General features: G+C 42.7%; 1 protein-coding gene across 5 annotated transcripts in view; it reads left to right on the top strand.

Moving 5' to 3' along the window:
• LOC109898960 (protein sidekick-2) overlaps nucleotides 1-15,944 on the top strand; it is a 651,349-nt gene that overhangs the window by 419,624 nt on the left and 215,781 nt on the right. The gene's annotated exons all lie outside the window — the stretch shown is intronic.

Raw genomic sequence — 15,944 nt, 5'->3', positions numbered from 1 at the left:
TTCTTTGGATACTGTGTTGACCAAACCTCCAAATGAACTTCAACGCCATACAACACTCCTTCCGTGGTCTCCAACTGGTCTTAAATGCTAGTAAAACTAAATGCATGCTCTTCAACCTATCGTTGCCTGCCCCGCCTGCCCAACTTGCATCACTACTACGGTTCTGAATTAGAATATGTGGACAACTGTAAATACCTAGGTGTCTAGCTAGACTGTAAACTCTTTCAGATTCACATTAAGCATCTCCAATCCAAAGTTAAATCTAGAATCGGCTTCCTGTTTCACAACAAATCCTCCTTTACTCATGCTGCCAAATTTACCCTCGTAAAACATGCTATCCTACCGATCCTTGATTTCGGCGATGTCATTTACAAAATAGCCTCCAACACTCTTCTCAGCAAATTGGATACAGTCTATCACAGTGCCATCCGTTTTGTCACCAAAGCGCCATGTGCTACCCAACACTGCAACCTGTATGCTCTCATTGGCTGGTCCTCGCTACATATTCTTTGGCAAACCCACAGACTATAAGTCTTCTATAAGTCTTTGCTGGGTAAAGCTCCGCCTTATCTCAGCTCACTGGTAACCATAGCAACACCCACCCGTAGCACACGCTCCAGCAGATACATTTCACTGGTCATTGCCAAAGCCAACACCTACTTTGGCAGCCCTTCCTTCCAGTTCTTTGCTGCCAATTGACTGGAACGAATTGCAAAAATCACTGAAGTTGGAGACATATATCTCCCTCACTAACTTCAAGCATCAGCTGTCAGAGCAGCTTACCGATCGCTGCAGCTGTACACACAGCCCATCTGTAAATAGCCCACCCATCCAACTACCTACCACATCCCCATATTATTTTTTGCTCTTTTGCACACCAGTATTTCTACTTGCCAATCCTCATCTGCACATACATCACTCCAGTTGTAAATTGCTCAATTGTAATTACTTCGCCACTATTGGCCTATTTATTGCCTTACCTCCTTACTTCATTTTCACACACTGTATACAGATTTTTCTATTGTGTTATTGACTGTTTGTTTATCCCATGTGTAACTCTATGTTGTTGTTTGTGTCGCACTGCTTTGCTTTATCTTGGCCAGGTCGCAGTTGTACTGGCCTACCTGGTTAAATAAAGGTGAAATAATATAAAAAATTATAAAAAAGTATGCTGTTGCATTTAATATTTCCCTCTACTAGAACTAAGGGGCTTCGAACCATGAAAATCAACCCCAGACCATTGTTCCTCCTCCATTATGCATTCAGCGTTCTCGTGGCATCTGCCAAACACTCATTCGTCCGTCAGACTGCCAGATTTTGAAGCAGGAAGACTGCCAGATGTTCATCACTCCAGAGAACGCATTTGGCGGCGAACTTTACACGACTCTAACCAACAATTGGCATTGCGTATGGTGATCTTAGGCTGTTCGGCCATGGAACCCCATTTCATGAAGATCCCGACGAATAGTTATTGTGCTGACGTTGCTTCCAGAGGCAGTTTGGAAATCAGTGGTGACTGTTGCAACTGAGGAAGACCACTTCACAACAGAACCATTGTTGCTCCTAAACATTTCCACTTAACAGCACTTCCAGTTGACTTTGGCAGCTCTAAATTTGACTAAATGACTTGTTGGAAAGGTGCCTTCCTATGACGTTGACACGTTGCCTATTCTACTGCCAATCTTTGTCTTTGGAGATGGATGGTTGTGTGCACGATTTTAAACACTTGTCAGCAACGGGTTGGATGGGTCCTACTGTAGACTAGCTACTCACTGGTGTGACTCTTCCCACTGAATTTAGCATTAGAATATGTTGCCATTTGTACTCTCATAGGAGGGAACCTACATGCATTGTGTGAGATTGTAACACACTAGGCGTAGTGGGTGCAGAGTCAGGTGCAGGAGGCAGAACATTCAGAATAGCGCTTTATTACGCACAGGGAAAAAGTAGTACTCTCCACGAAACTGGGCGTAATAAAACAAATGCCCAAAACAGGTAACTAAACAACACGCACTACCACCCATCAACACAGTGGGAAAAATAATCAAGCCCGCAGAAAGAGCAGGCGGGCCTACCGGCTTATATAGCCCAACTCAAAATCTAAACAAGAAACAGGGGAAACAAATCAGACAAAACCAACAAAAAAGGGAAAAGGGATCGGTGGCAGCTCGTAGGCCGTTGAAGACAACCGCCGAGCGTCACCCGAACAGGAAGAGAGGCCACCTTCGGTAGGAGTCGTGACAGAGATGCAATTTTTGTCAGCACTCCAACACTTGTGAAGAAGTGCATAAAGGAGAGAAAAGGTGAAAGGCATGACAACTTACTAGGTCTTATTTTGGAAATGAGAGAATCTATTATATTATGGACTTTAATCCTAAAGCAACCACTTGTACTTTTTAGTTTTCTTATTAATGAAAGTGTACATTTAATTGACTGCACAGTGAATACCCGTACATTTCCCCACATACCCCTACATGTCCCTACACTCCCCTACATGTCTCCACATACCCTTACATGTCCCTACATACCCCTACATGTCTCCGCGTACCCTTACATGTCCCTACATACCCCTACAAGTCTCCACATACCCTTACATGCCCCTACATACCCCTACATGTCTCCACATACCCTTACATGTCCCTACACTCCCCTACATGTCTCCACGTACCCTTACATGTCCCTACATACCCCTACATGTCTCCACGTACCCTTACATGTCCCTACATACCCCTACATGTCTCCACATACCCTTACATGTCCCTACACTCCCCTACATGTCACCACGTACCCTTACATGTCCCTACATACCCCTTCATGTCTCCGCGTACCCTTACATGCCCCTACACTCCCCTACATGTCTCCACGTACCCTTACAGTGGGGTAAAAAGTATTTAGTCAGCCACCAATTGTGCAAGTTCTTCTACTTAAAAAGATGAGAGAGGCCTGTAATTTTCATCATAGGTACATTCAACTATGACAGACAAAATGAGAAGAAAAAAATCCAGAAAATCACATTGTAGGATTTTTTATGAATTTATTAGCAAATTTTGATGGAAAATAAGCATTTGGTCAATAACAAAAGTTTATCTCAATACTTTGTTATATACCCTTTGTACCAACATACCCCTAAATGTCCCCAAAAACCACTACATGTACCTACAAACCCCTACATCGCCCAACATAACATTACATGTCCCCAAATACCCCTACATGTACCTACAAACTCCTACATCTCTCCCAACATAACATTACATGTCCCGACATTTCCCAGCATGTCCCCACATACCCCTACATTTCCCTACATGTCCTCACATACCCTACATAACCCAAGAAGTCATCACATACTCCTATATATCCCTACTTGTACCCACACACCAATACATGTCCCCACTAACTCCTACATGCCCCCACATACCCCTAAATGTCCCTACACACCCCTACATCCCCACATACCCCTTCATGTCCCCACATACCCAAACATGAATATACATACGCCTGCATGTCCTAACATAACCCTACATGACCCTAGATAACCCCACATACCCCTATGTATCCCTACATGTCCCCAAATAACCCTACATGTACCTACAAACCCCTACATCTCTGAACATACCCTTAAATGTCCCTACATTTCCCAACATGTCCGCACATAACCCTACATTTCCCTATATACCACTACATGTCACTACATACCCCCAAATACCCCTACATAACCGGACAAGTCCTCACATACGCATATCCCTACTTGTACCCACACACCCCTACATGTCTCCACATACCCCGACACGTCCCCACATAACCTTTCATGTCACCACATACCCCTACATTTCCCCACATACCCCTAGATATCCCCAAATTCCCCATATATCCTTACATACCCCTACATGTACTCACATACCCCTATATGTCCCTAAATGTCCCTACATATCTCTACACGTCCCCACATACACTTACATGTCCCCACTTATTCCTACATGTCTCCACATACCCCTACATGTCCCCACATGTAGTCCAAACATACCCCTACATGTCCCTAAATAACACTACATGTCCCCAAATACCCTTTCATGTCCCCACATACCCCTACAAGAATCTAAATACCCCACTACATGTCCCCATATACTCCTATATGTCCCTACATGCACTTGCATGTCCCCACCTACCCTTATATGTCCCCACATACTCCTACATGTCCCCACATACCCCTACTTTTATTTTTATTTTTTATTTCCCCTTTATTTAACCAGGTAGGCTAGTTGAGAACACCTTTATTTAACCAGGTAGGCTAGTTGAGAACACCTTTATTTAACCAGGTAGGCTAGTTGAGAACACCTTTATTTAACCAGGTAGGCTAGTTGAGAACACCTTTATTTAACCAGGTAGGCTAGTTGAGAACACCTTTATTTAACCAGGTAGGCTAGTTGAGAACACCTTTATTTAACCAGGTAGGCTAGTTGAGAACACCTTTATTTAACCAGGTAGGCTAGTTGAGAACAAGTTCTCATTTGCAACTGCGACCTGGCCAAGATAAAGCATAGCAGTGTGAACAGACAAAACAGAGTTACACATGGAGTAAACTATTAACAAGTCAATAACACAGTAGAAAAAAAAGAGAGTCTATATACATTGTGTGCAAAAGGCATGAGGAGGTAGGCGAATAATAAAATTTTGCAGATTAACACTGGAGTGATAAATGATCAGATGGTCATGTACAGGTAGAGATATTGGTGTGCAAAAGAGCAGAAAAGTAAATAAATAAAAACAGTATGGGGATGAGGTAGGTAAAAATGGGTGGGCAATTTACCGATAGACTATGTACAGCTGCAGCGATCGGTTAGCTGCTCAGATATCATATGTTTGAAGTTGGTGAGGGAGATAAAAGTCTCCAACTTCAGCGATGTTTGCAATTCGTTCCAGTCACAGGCAGCAGAGAACTGGAACGAAAGGCGGCCACATTTCCCAACATGTCCCCACATACCCCTACATGTCCCCACATACCCCTACATGTCCCCACATACCCCTGCATGTCCCCACAAACCCCTGCATGTCCCCACAAACCCCTACATGTTCTCAAATGTCCTTACATGTCCCTACATGTCATCAGTGGTCCAGTAAAACCTGAGTTAACACAACAAGCCTATCATTAGTCCCTGTAAAGCTGCACAGTCTCTTGGTTTTCTAATGAGAGAGCGCAGTGGAGATGTGTGATACCCACAATGGAGACGTGTGATACCCACAGAGGACATGTGTCATACCCACAGAGGACACAAGCCATGCCCACAGAGGAGACGTGTCATGCCCACAGAGGAGACGTGTGATATTCATCAGTATGAGTGTGTTTTGAAGCCGGGCCCTACTATGTGTTCTCTCTCTCTCTCTCTCTCTCTCTCTCTCTCTCTCTCTCTCTCTCTCTCTCTCTCTCTCTCTCTGTCTCTCTGTCTCTCTGTCTCTCTGTCTCTCTGTCTCTCTCTCTCTCTGTCTCTCTCTCTCTCTCTCTCTCTCTCTCTCTCTCTCTCTCTCTCTCTCTCTCTCTCAATTCAAATCATATCAATTCAATTGAAGGGACTTTATTGGCATGGGAAACGTGTTAACATTGCCAAAGCAATGGTAGATAATATACAAAAGTGAAATAAACAATAAACAGTAAACATTACACATACAGAAGTTTCAAAACAATAAAGACATTACAAATGTCATATTACGTACATATACAGTGTTCCAACTATGTACAAATTGTTAAGGGTACACAAGAGAAAATAAATAAGCAGCAATAAGGTTTGTATTTATAATGGTGTTTGTTCTTCACTGGTTGCCCTTTTCTTGTGGCAACAGGTCACACATATTGCTGCTGTGATGGCAAGACTATGCTCACTGAGTCTGTACATAGTCAAAGCTTTCCTTAAGTTTGGTTCAGTCACATGGTCAGGTATTCTGCCACTGTGTACTCTCTGTTTTGGGCCAAATAGCATTCTAGTTTGCTCAGTTTTTTTGGTAATTCTTTCCAATGTGTCAATTAATTATCTTTTTGTTTTTTCATGATTTGATTGGGTCTAATTGTGCTGCTGTCCTGGGGCTCTATGGGGTGTGTTTGTGTTTGTGAACAGAGCCCCAGGACCAGCTTGCTTAGGGGACTCTTCTCCAGGTTCATCTCTCTGTAGGGGATGGCTTTGTTATGGAAGGTTTGGGAATCGCGTCCTTTTAGGTGGTTGTAGAATTTTATAGCTATTTTCGGATTTTTGATCATTTGCGGGGTAGGCCTAATTCTGCTCTGCATGCATTATTTGTTGTTTACGTTGTACACAGCGTATATTTTTTTGTAGAGTTCCGCATGCAGATTCTCAATTTGGTGTTTGTCCCATTTTGTGAATTGATGTTTGGTGAGTGGAACCCAGACCTCACAATCATAAAGGCCAATTGGTTATACAGTATAACTGATGCAAGTATTTTTAGCCAGATTCTAATTGGTATGTCAAATTTTTATGTCCCTTTTGTTTGCATAGAAGGACCTTCTTGCCTTGTCTCTCAGCTCGTTCACAGCTTTATGGAAGTTACCTGTGGCGAGATTTGCATCGTTTTTGTGTGCTCTAGGGCAACAGTGTCAAAATGGAATTTGTATTTGTGGTCCTGGCAACTGAACCTTTTTAGGCCTTCCTTGGTTGGTGACAGAAACACACTATCATCAGTAGACATTTGACTTCAGATTCTATTAGGGTGAGGCCGGGTGCTGCAGACTGTTCTAGTACCCTCGCCAATTTGTTGATATATATGTTGAAGAGGGTGGGGCTTAAGCTGCATCCCTGTCTCACACCACGGCCCTGTGAAGATGAATGTGCATGTTTTTGCACATTTTAACCACACACTTGTTGTCTGTGTACATGGTTTTGCTAATGTTGTATGTTTTTTCCCCAACAACACTTTCTATCAATTTGTATAGCATACTTTCATGCCAAATTGAGTCAAAAGCTTTTTTGAAATCAACAAAACATGAGGAGACTTTGCCTTGTTTTTTTGTTTTTTTTGTCAAATAGGATGTGCAGGGTAAATACGTGGTCTGTCGTATGGTATTTTAGTAAAAAGTCAATTTGACATTTGCTCAGTACATTGTTTTCTCTGAGGAAATGAACTAGTCGGCTGTTAATGATAATGCAGAGGATTTCCCCAAGGTTACTGTTGACGCGTGTCCCACTGTAGTTATTGGGATCAAATTTGTCTCCACTTTTGTGGATTGGGGTGATTAGTCCTTTGTTCCAAATATTGGGGAAGAGGCCAGAGCTAAGGATGATGTTAAATAGTTTTAGTATAGCCAATTAGAATTCATCGTCTGTATATTTTATCATTTCATTGAGGATACCATCAACACCACATGCCTTTTTGGGTTGGAGGGTTTGTATGTTGTCCTGTACTTCATTCAATGTAATTGGGGGATCCAGTTGGTTCTGGTGGTCTTCAATTGTTCATTCTAACATTTGTATTTGATCATGTATATGTTTTTGCTGTTTGTTCTTTGTTGAAGCGCCAAAAATATTGGAGAAGTGGTTTACCCATACTTCTCCATTTTGCATAGAAAACTCTTTGTGTTGTTGAGTGTTTTTAGAGTCTATGGTGGTTAGAGTCTATGAATTTTTTAATAACATCGAGCGGATTTCATCATGCTATTCCTTCTTTTTCCATAGTGTATTTCTGTATTGTTTTAGTGATTAACCATAGTGAAGGCGTAGGCTCAACTTTTCTGGGTCTCTATGTTTTTGGTTGGATAAGTTTCTCAATTTCTTTAATAGGTTTTTGAATTCTTCATCAATCCATTGTCATTGTTGTTAATTTTCTTTAATTTTTTTATATATTTTTTTAGATTTGATAGGGAAGCTGAAAGGTTGAATACTGTTTAGGTTTTCTACTACCATTTTTACACCTTCACTATTACAGTGGAACGTTTTGTTCAGGAAGTTGTCTAAAAGGGATTGAATTTGTTGTTGCCTAACTGTTTTTTGGATGGTTTCCACACTACTTTCCTACCTTCTATAGCATTTATTAATATTATTATTTGCTGACTCATGATTGATTATTGCTCTGTTCAGGTAGACTGTGATTTTGCTGTGATTTGGGCTGACTTTGAACGCTCTGAGAAACTCTGGGTTGAGGTCAATAATAAAGTAGTCTGCAGTACTACCGTACTGATCTCTTGATCAGCTATATATGTACCGTACTGATCTCTTGATCAGCTATATATGTACCTACCTTAGGAGTCCCCTCGAAGCCTACCATTGACTATGTACATGCCCAGCGTACAACAGAGCTGCAGGAGTTGTGACATGTTTTTGTTGGTTATGTGGTCATAGTTGTGCATAGGGTGGCAGGGTAGCCTAGTGGAGTGTTGGACTTGTAATCGAAAGTTTGCAAGTACGAATCCCTGACCTGACAATATAAAATCTATCATTCTGCCCCTTAACAAGGCAGTTAACCCACTGTTCCTAGGCTGTCATTGAAAATAACAAACAAAAAAATATGGGGGAGGGAATGCTGTCACCTCCAGGTAGCTGTTTGTCCCTGTGTTCTGGCATTTAGGTCACCACAGACAAGTACATGTCCCTGGACCTGGAAATGAGTGATTTCCCCCTCCATGATGGAGTATGGGAATTCTCGTGGGGGTATATAGGTAGCACTCAGGATGACATTTTCCTCTGTTGAGATCATTTCCTTTTGAATTTCTATCCAAATGTAAAATGTTCCTGTTTTGATTAATTTAAGCCTCCTGCTGTGTTCCGGTCAAATTGGACTGAGTTACAAGTTCTCTCTCTGAAAAATGTAGTTCATTTAATCTGATTGTCATAAGGTTCCATGACTGTCCACACAAGGCATCTGAAATACATTTTGATGATTTTCATTACATTTTGGGTGTTTTATTTAACTTTATTACACCTGTGGTGTTCCCGGTTATTGATGAATGGGTTCATTAGAAATGAATGGGTGAGACTACAATTAGTGTATAAAATAGAGTTCAGGAACTTGCCCATTCATCAGATGGACACACTTCTTCTCCCAGACCCCCACATGCATGTGTGTTTGAGTGCACACACACACACACACACACACACAAACCTCACTCCCCTTCTTGGCTTCCATGGCAACCCCCACGGGAACCTTTCTCCAATAGAATCGTTCCCCCACGGGAACCACACCTGTTGGCATTCTCACTTACAATCGCAACATTGTTTCAATAATATACAGAACTTTTCTCTCAGCTCTGGTATATAAAGCTTTTTTGAGGCCTTGCTCACAATTCTTTCTGTGGCAGCACAATGACCAAATTATATACTGTATATAAGGCTCTTGATCATATCTATGATCATGACACTGGTGAGGAGGAGAGAGTTCTTGATAATCTTTGACGTAAAGTAGTTTGTGATAAAAGCACAATATGTTTCATCTGACTATTTGTTATAGTGAAAATAACAATTATTTTTTCTTTAATCAAAAATTAGTTATGAGGCCTACAGGCCATAAATAGCAAATAGAAGATCAACACTTGTAATATTCACAAGAACTTAAGTTGATAAAAAGATCTAACACACATTAGGTGATAATATATGTATTATTATGGATTTTTATCAGCTGTAATGGGGCGGTCATTTTGGACAGGGAACACAGAATGAATTAACATGAAACGAACACAACAGGAAGGTTAATCGAGTGAGTTAGGTCTGCACTATACCAAATTAGCATACCCCCTGAGTCCTATGGAACATTTTCTTCTGCAACGTGACCCTAATGAACTACCTTCCAGTGCATGCATTATAACATTGGCTGAAATAGTACTCACGCATCACTATTTCATGTTTCTAAATTATTTCTTTATTCAGACGAAAGGTACTGCTATGGGATCCCCCATGGCTCCTAACTATGCTAATTTGTATGTGGGTTACATGGGGAAACAGTCTATTTTCAATCCTCTCAAAAATGTTTTCTTGCCTCACATCATTATTTGGAAACGGTATATTGATGATATTTTTGTTCCAAAACAGCTCCAGGCGTTCCATGCTTTTCTTAACTCCTGTTCTGAGCGTCTGAGATTTACTATGCAATCTGATACACGTCAAATCAGTTTTCTTGATCTTCTGATCTTGTATGAAACTAATCTTCTATACACTGATCTTTACAGGAAGCCTACTGATCGTAACAGTTTGTTGAGGGCTGATAGTTGTCACCAACTTCCCTTGAAAAATAGTTTGCCCTACAGCCAATTCTGTCGAATCAAAAGAATTTTGATCAGATTTCGACAGAAATATGGCTGAGACGCAAAGAAAGTTCAGGGAGAGGGGCTACAAGAATGATCAGATTAATATTGCCATTGAGAAAATTCTAAACAAAACGAGACATGACCTTTTTCAAGGTCATGGGATATTTATAAGTGCCATTGCATTGAGCACAGCCATTACATTTGTAATTTCCATCCATTGTGTTCTAACTACCAGCTATTCAAAGTGTTCTGAACAAATTAAGGGAATTGTTCACAAATATTGGCACATTCTAAAATCCGATGATAGTCTCGGTAATGTGTTTTCGGACCTTCCCTTGGTCGTATTCCCGCGGGGCAGAAATCTCAGAGACCAATTGGTACACTCTGATTTACCACCCCAAGATATTCCTGAACTATGTCTATTTGTGCCCCTACTGGATGGAAATTACAAATGTAATGGCTGTGCTCAATGCAATGGCACTTATGAATGTAGATCCTTCAAACACCCACAAACAGGGAAATCGATCCCATTCAAAGGTGTTATTACGTGCTCCACGAAGGCAGTTATTTATCTTATAACTTGTCCTTGTGGTAAAAATGATGTAGGTAAAACAAAGCGCAAATTAAAAGTACGTATCTCAGAGCATCGTAGCACCATTACAGTTTTTTTCGATTGCTAAATGACAGTGGGCACAACTGGAGTCACATGTGCAAAACTCTAACTACAGTCTGCACTACCAACAGTCACCTGAGCTAAACAGTTCACATCACCTGCAAAACTCATTCCAAGCAACACAACTCTGAACACATGGCTCAAAACACGCTCAGTGCAGCCAAACACTATGCACAACCCTCACTGAGATAACACACACTGTCACTCAGAACACACTGAGAGTAAAAACACTAGCATCACCAATACAGAAAATACTAACTTTTCATCTTTACAGTTTGAACCATTTCAGTGACTTCATACAAAGTCATATTTTCTTCAAAGAAAAGAGTGACATTCTTTCACATGATTTATTAACATTTTTAGAACATAACAATTCTTTAAGGTAAATGAAAATGAGCAGTTTGCTTCAATAGGAATTACAGTAATGAGAAAAAAAAGGTAGAAACTAAAAGTACATACTGTAATTCGAACAAATAATTGAGGGGCTAATCCTGCCTCTCTCTAGCATCAGGCCACAGGTTTTCTTCAACATCACATCTAATGTTTTCTCTTGCCATGCACCTGGGGAAGAACCTTCTGGAGTGCCTTATCCATCCCTGGCAGTCCTCTGGACTTGTGTCCTCAGACCGGGCACCCATGGCTTCCAAAATAAACATTTGGTCATGTGGGTGGTGACCAAACACTTTCCACCTCCAGGCAGAGAAAAACTCCTCTATTGGGTTGAGGAAGGGTGAATATGCAGAAAGGTACAAAACCATAAATCTGTGATGTGCTGCAAACCAATCTGTGACAGCTGCAGAGTGGTGAAAAGCAACGTTATCACAAACTATGACAACAACTTGGGGGTTTCTTACTGGCTCCCCCTGTTCTGCTGGCACTAGCTGAGCATAGAGCTGTTCTAGGAAAGCTATAAGCCTGTCTGTGTTGTATGGGCCAATGAGTGGTGTGTTGAGAAGCAAACCATCATTGGCCATTGCAGCACACATGGTGATATTTCCCCCCCTTTGGCCTGGAACCTCCACAGTGGCCCTTTGACCTATAACATTCCTTCCTCTGCGCCGTGTTTTGGCAAGGTTAAATCCAGCTTCATCGATAAATACAAATGAATGTGGTCTTTCCAGTGCTTCCACCTCCATTACTCTCTGAAAAACAGTAAAGTGCACAGTTTTACTGTAGAAATGCTAGTGTTTTTTTTGACTGTAAATATTTTGTATAGCTGTGTACGTAACCTCAGACGTCTTACCTGGACATATTGGTATCTTTGCTCTTTTACCCGTTCACTGTTTCTCTCGAACGGTTCAGTGTATAACTGTTTCATTGTAACTTGGTGTTTCTTTAGGACTCGAGCAATAGTTGTTGTGCTGACAGAATTAACATTTTCAAATATATCATTATCAGCCAGCACTCTATCTTGAATCTCCTGCAGTTTTATTGCATTGTTGACAACAACCTTGTCAACAATAGCATTTTCCTGCGCATCTGAAAATATTTATCCTCTTCCCCCATGTTGGGGGCAGCCTTTGGGTCCTGTTGTAAAAATATATTTTACAGTCAAACTTACTGTAATATATATCTGTGTAAATATTCTATAATTGCAATACAAAATAGATTCCTGTAATGTTTTCATTTACTGTAAGGATGTAACTCTCACCTGTTTGCATGATGGAAAATTCGCATTACAGATGCCACTGTGGATCTTTGCAGATTGGGTTGCACCCTCAACCCTGCCTCTCTCAATGAGAGACCATGGTTCACGACATGGTCTATAAGTGTAGCCCTTATTTCATCTGAAATAACAGCTCTTTGTCTTCTTTGTCTTCCTCCACGCATCCGCCCTCTCCCTGCCACCCTTCTCCCTCCACGAACCCATCTTCCTTGTTCCATTTCCAAAATGAGTCTTTCTGAGCTCTACCTATATAAACTGTAATATGTGTGTGTGTTCACTAACAAGTGAGGGGGGGGGGGGGGGGGGGTTATTGTTTGGGGTGGGGGTGTGGATGTGGTGCTGTAGTCTGGATGTACGTTGTCTCGGCGTGGGTCTTCTATGTGTAGTTCCTTTCCCCTTCTTTAACCACACTAAGGAGGCTGTGAAACCCTCTATACAAGCCTCGTCCTACCCACATCATCCTGCCTACCAGTCTTCTCTGTTTATAGACTGGATGTCTTTATGTTCTCTCCATCTTCCCCCTTTCTTTTATCTGTCTTGCTAACCTACCTACGTTGGATTGGTGGAGCCAAAATAGGAGTACAAAATACCAAGCCAATAGATCATTTTGACAGTTTAATTTCAATTATTGATTATTAGATCATTAGAAAATTATATAATCCATCCATCCAATTAAATTTGTCTATATTTACAATGATCAGCAAGCACAAGGTCTTAATTGTAGTACCATCTATCAAGAGTGAGCTATCAGAACCACAAGGGAGTATGACAGTGAGGTGGATTGGAGCTTATTTGATGGAGGTGTGCGTGCGTGTGTGTGTGTGTGTGTGTGTGTGTGTGTGTGTGTGTGTGTGTGTGTGTGTGTGTGTGTGTGTGGCAGGCAGCTACTGGTTTTCTGTGTATTTACCTCACACAGTGCTACTAATTTCTTCACTTTACCATTGGATTCCCCAGCCACAAATTATAATTTTGGTCAGCAGATTGTGGCCCACTGTTACTAGTCAGCAGACTGTGGCCCACTGTTACTAGTCAGCAGACTGTGGCCTACTGTTACTAGTCAGCAGACTGTGGCCCACTGTTACTAGTCAGCAGACTGTAGCCCACTGTTACTAGTCAGCAGATTGTGGCCCACTGTTACTAGTCAGCAGACTGTGGCCTACTGTTACTAGTCAGCAGACTGTGGCCTACTGTTACTAGTCAGCAGACTGTGGCCTACTGTTACTAGTCAGCAGACTGTGGCCCACTGTTACTAGTCAGCAGACTGTAGCCCACTGTTACTAGTCAGCAGACTGTGGCCCACTATTACTAGTCAGCAGACTGTAGCCCACTGTTACTAGTCAGCAGACTGTAGCCCACTGTTACTAATCAGCAGACTGTGGCCCACTGTTACTAGTCAGCAGACTGTGGCCCTCTGTTACTAGTCAGCAGACTGTGGCCCACTATTACTAGTCAGCAAACTTTGGCCCACTGTTACTAGTCAGCAGACTGTAGCCCACTGTTACTAGTCAGCAGATTGTGGCCCTCTGTTACTAGTCAGCAGACTGTGGCCCACTGTTACTAGTCAGCAAACTTTGGCCCTCTGTTACTAGTCAGCAGACTGTGGCCCACTGTTACTAGTCAGCAAACTTTGGCCCTCTGTTACTAGTCAGCAGACTGTGGCCCACTGTTACTAGTCAGCAGACTTTGGCCCTCTGTTACTAGTCAGCAGACTGTGGCCCACTGTTACTAGTCAGCAGACTGTGGCCCTCTGTTACTAGTCAGCAGACTGTGGCCCACTGTTACTAGTCAGCAGATTATGGCCCTCTGTTACTAGTCAGCAGACTGTGGCCCACTGTTACTAGTCAGCAAACTTTGGCCCTCTGTTACTAGTCAGCAGACTGTGGCCCTCTGTTACTAGTCAGCAAACTTTGGCCCTCTGTTACTAGTCAGCAGACTGTGGCCCACTGTTACTAGTCAGCAGACTTTGGCCCTCTGTTACTAGTCAGCAGACTGTGGCCCACTGTTACTAGTCAGCAGATTGTGGCCCACTGTTACTAGTCAGCAGATTGTGGCCCACTGTTACTAGTCAGCAGACTGTGGCCTACTGTTACTAGTCAGCAGACTGTAGCCCACTGTTACTAGTCAGCAGACTGTGGCCCACTGTTACTAGTCAGGAGACTGTGGCCCTCTGATACTAGTCAGCAGATTGTGGCCCACTGTTACTAGTCAGCAGACTGTGGCCCACTGTTACTAGTCAGCAGACTGTGGCCCACTGTTACTAGTCAGCAGACTTTGGCCCTCTGTTACTAGTCAGCAGACTGTGGCCCACTGTTACTAGTCAGCAGACTGTGGCCCACTGTTACTAGTCAGCAGACTGTAGCCCACTGTTACTAGTCAGCAGACTGTGGCCCACTGTTACTAGTCAGCAGACTGTAGCCCACTGTTACTAATCAGCAGACTGTAGCCCTCTGTTACTAGTCAGCAGACTGTGGCCCACTGTTACTAGTCAGCAGACTGTGGCCCACTGTTACTAGTCAGCAGACTTTGGCCCACTGTTACTAGTCAGCAGATTGTGGCCCACTGTTACTAGTCAGCAGACTTTGGCCCACTGTTACTAGTCAGCAGATTGTGGCTCACTGTTACTAGTCAGCAGACTGTGGCCTACTGTTACTAGTCAGCAGACTGTAGCCCACTGTTACTAGTCAGCAGACTGTGGCCCACTGTTACTAGTCAGGAGACTGTGGCCCTCTGATACTAGTCAGCAGATTGTGGCCCACTGTTACTAGTCAGCAGACTGTGGCCCACTGTTACTAGTCAGCAGACTGTGGCCCACTGTTACTAGTCAGCAGACTGTGGCCCTCTGTTACTAGTCAGCAGACTGTGGCCCACTGTTACTACTCAGCAGACTGTGGCCCACTGTTACTAGTCAGCAGACTGTGGCCCACTGTTACTAGTCAGCAGATTGTGGCCCACTGTTACTAGTCAGCAGACTGTGGCCTACTGTTACTAGTCAGCAGACTGTAGCCCACTGTTACTAGTCAGCAGACTGTAGCCCACTGTTACTAGTCAGCAGACTGTAGCCCACTGTTACTAGTCAGCAGACTCTGGCCCTCTGTTACTAGTCAGCAGACTGTAGCCCACTGTTACTAGTCAGCAGACTGTAGCCCACTGTTACTAGTCAGCAGACTGTGGCCCACTGTTACTAGTCAGCAGACTGTAGCCCATTGTTACTAGTCAGCAGACTGTGGCCCACTGTTACTAGTCAGCAGATTGTGGCCCACTGTTACTAGTCAGCAGACTGTGGCCTACTGTTACTAGTCAGCAGACTGTAGCCCACTGTTACTAGTCAGATTAGAGAGCGAGAGCAGTGGAACATGTCCATATTCTCTTGG

The sequence above is a fragment of the Oncorhynchus kisutch genome, linkage group LG11, assembly GCF_002021735.2.
Source record: "Oncorhynchus kisutch isolate 150728-3 linkage group LG11, Okis_V2, whole genome shotgun sequence".
Lineage (NCBI taxonomy): Eukaryota > Metazoa > Chordata > Actinopteri > Salmoniformes > Salmonidae > Oncorhynchus > Oncorhynchus kisutch.
The sequence above is the reverse complement of the archived record's forward strand: the minus strand, read 5'-3'. Positions and strand labels throughout refer to the sequence as shown.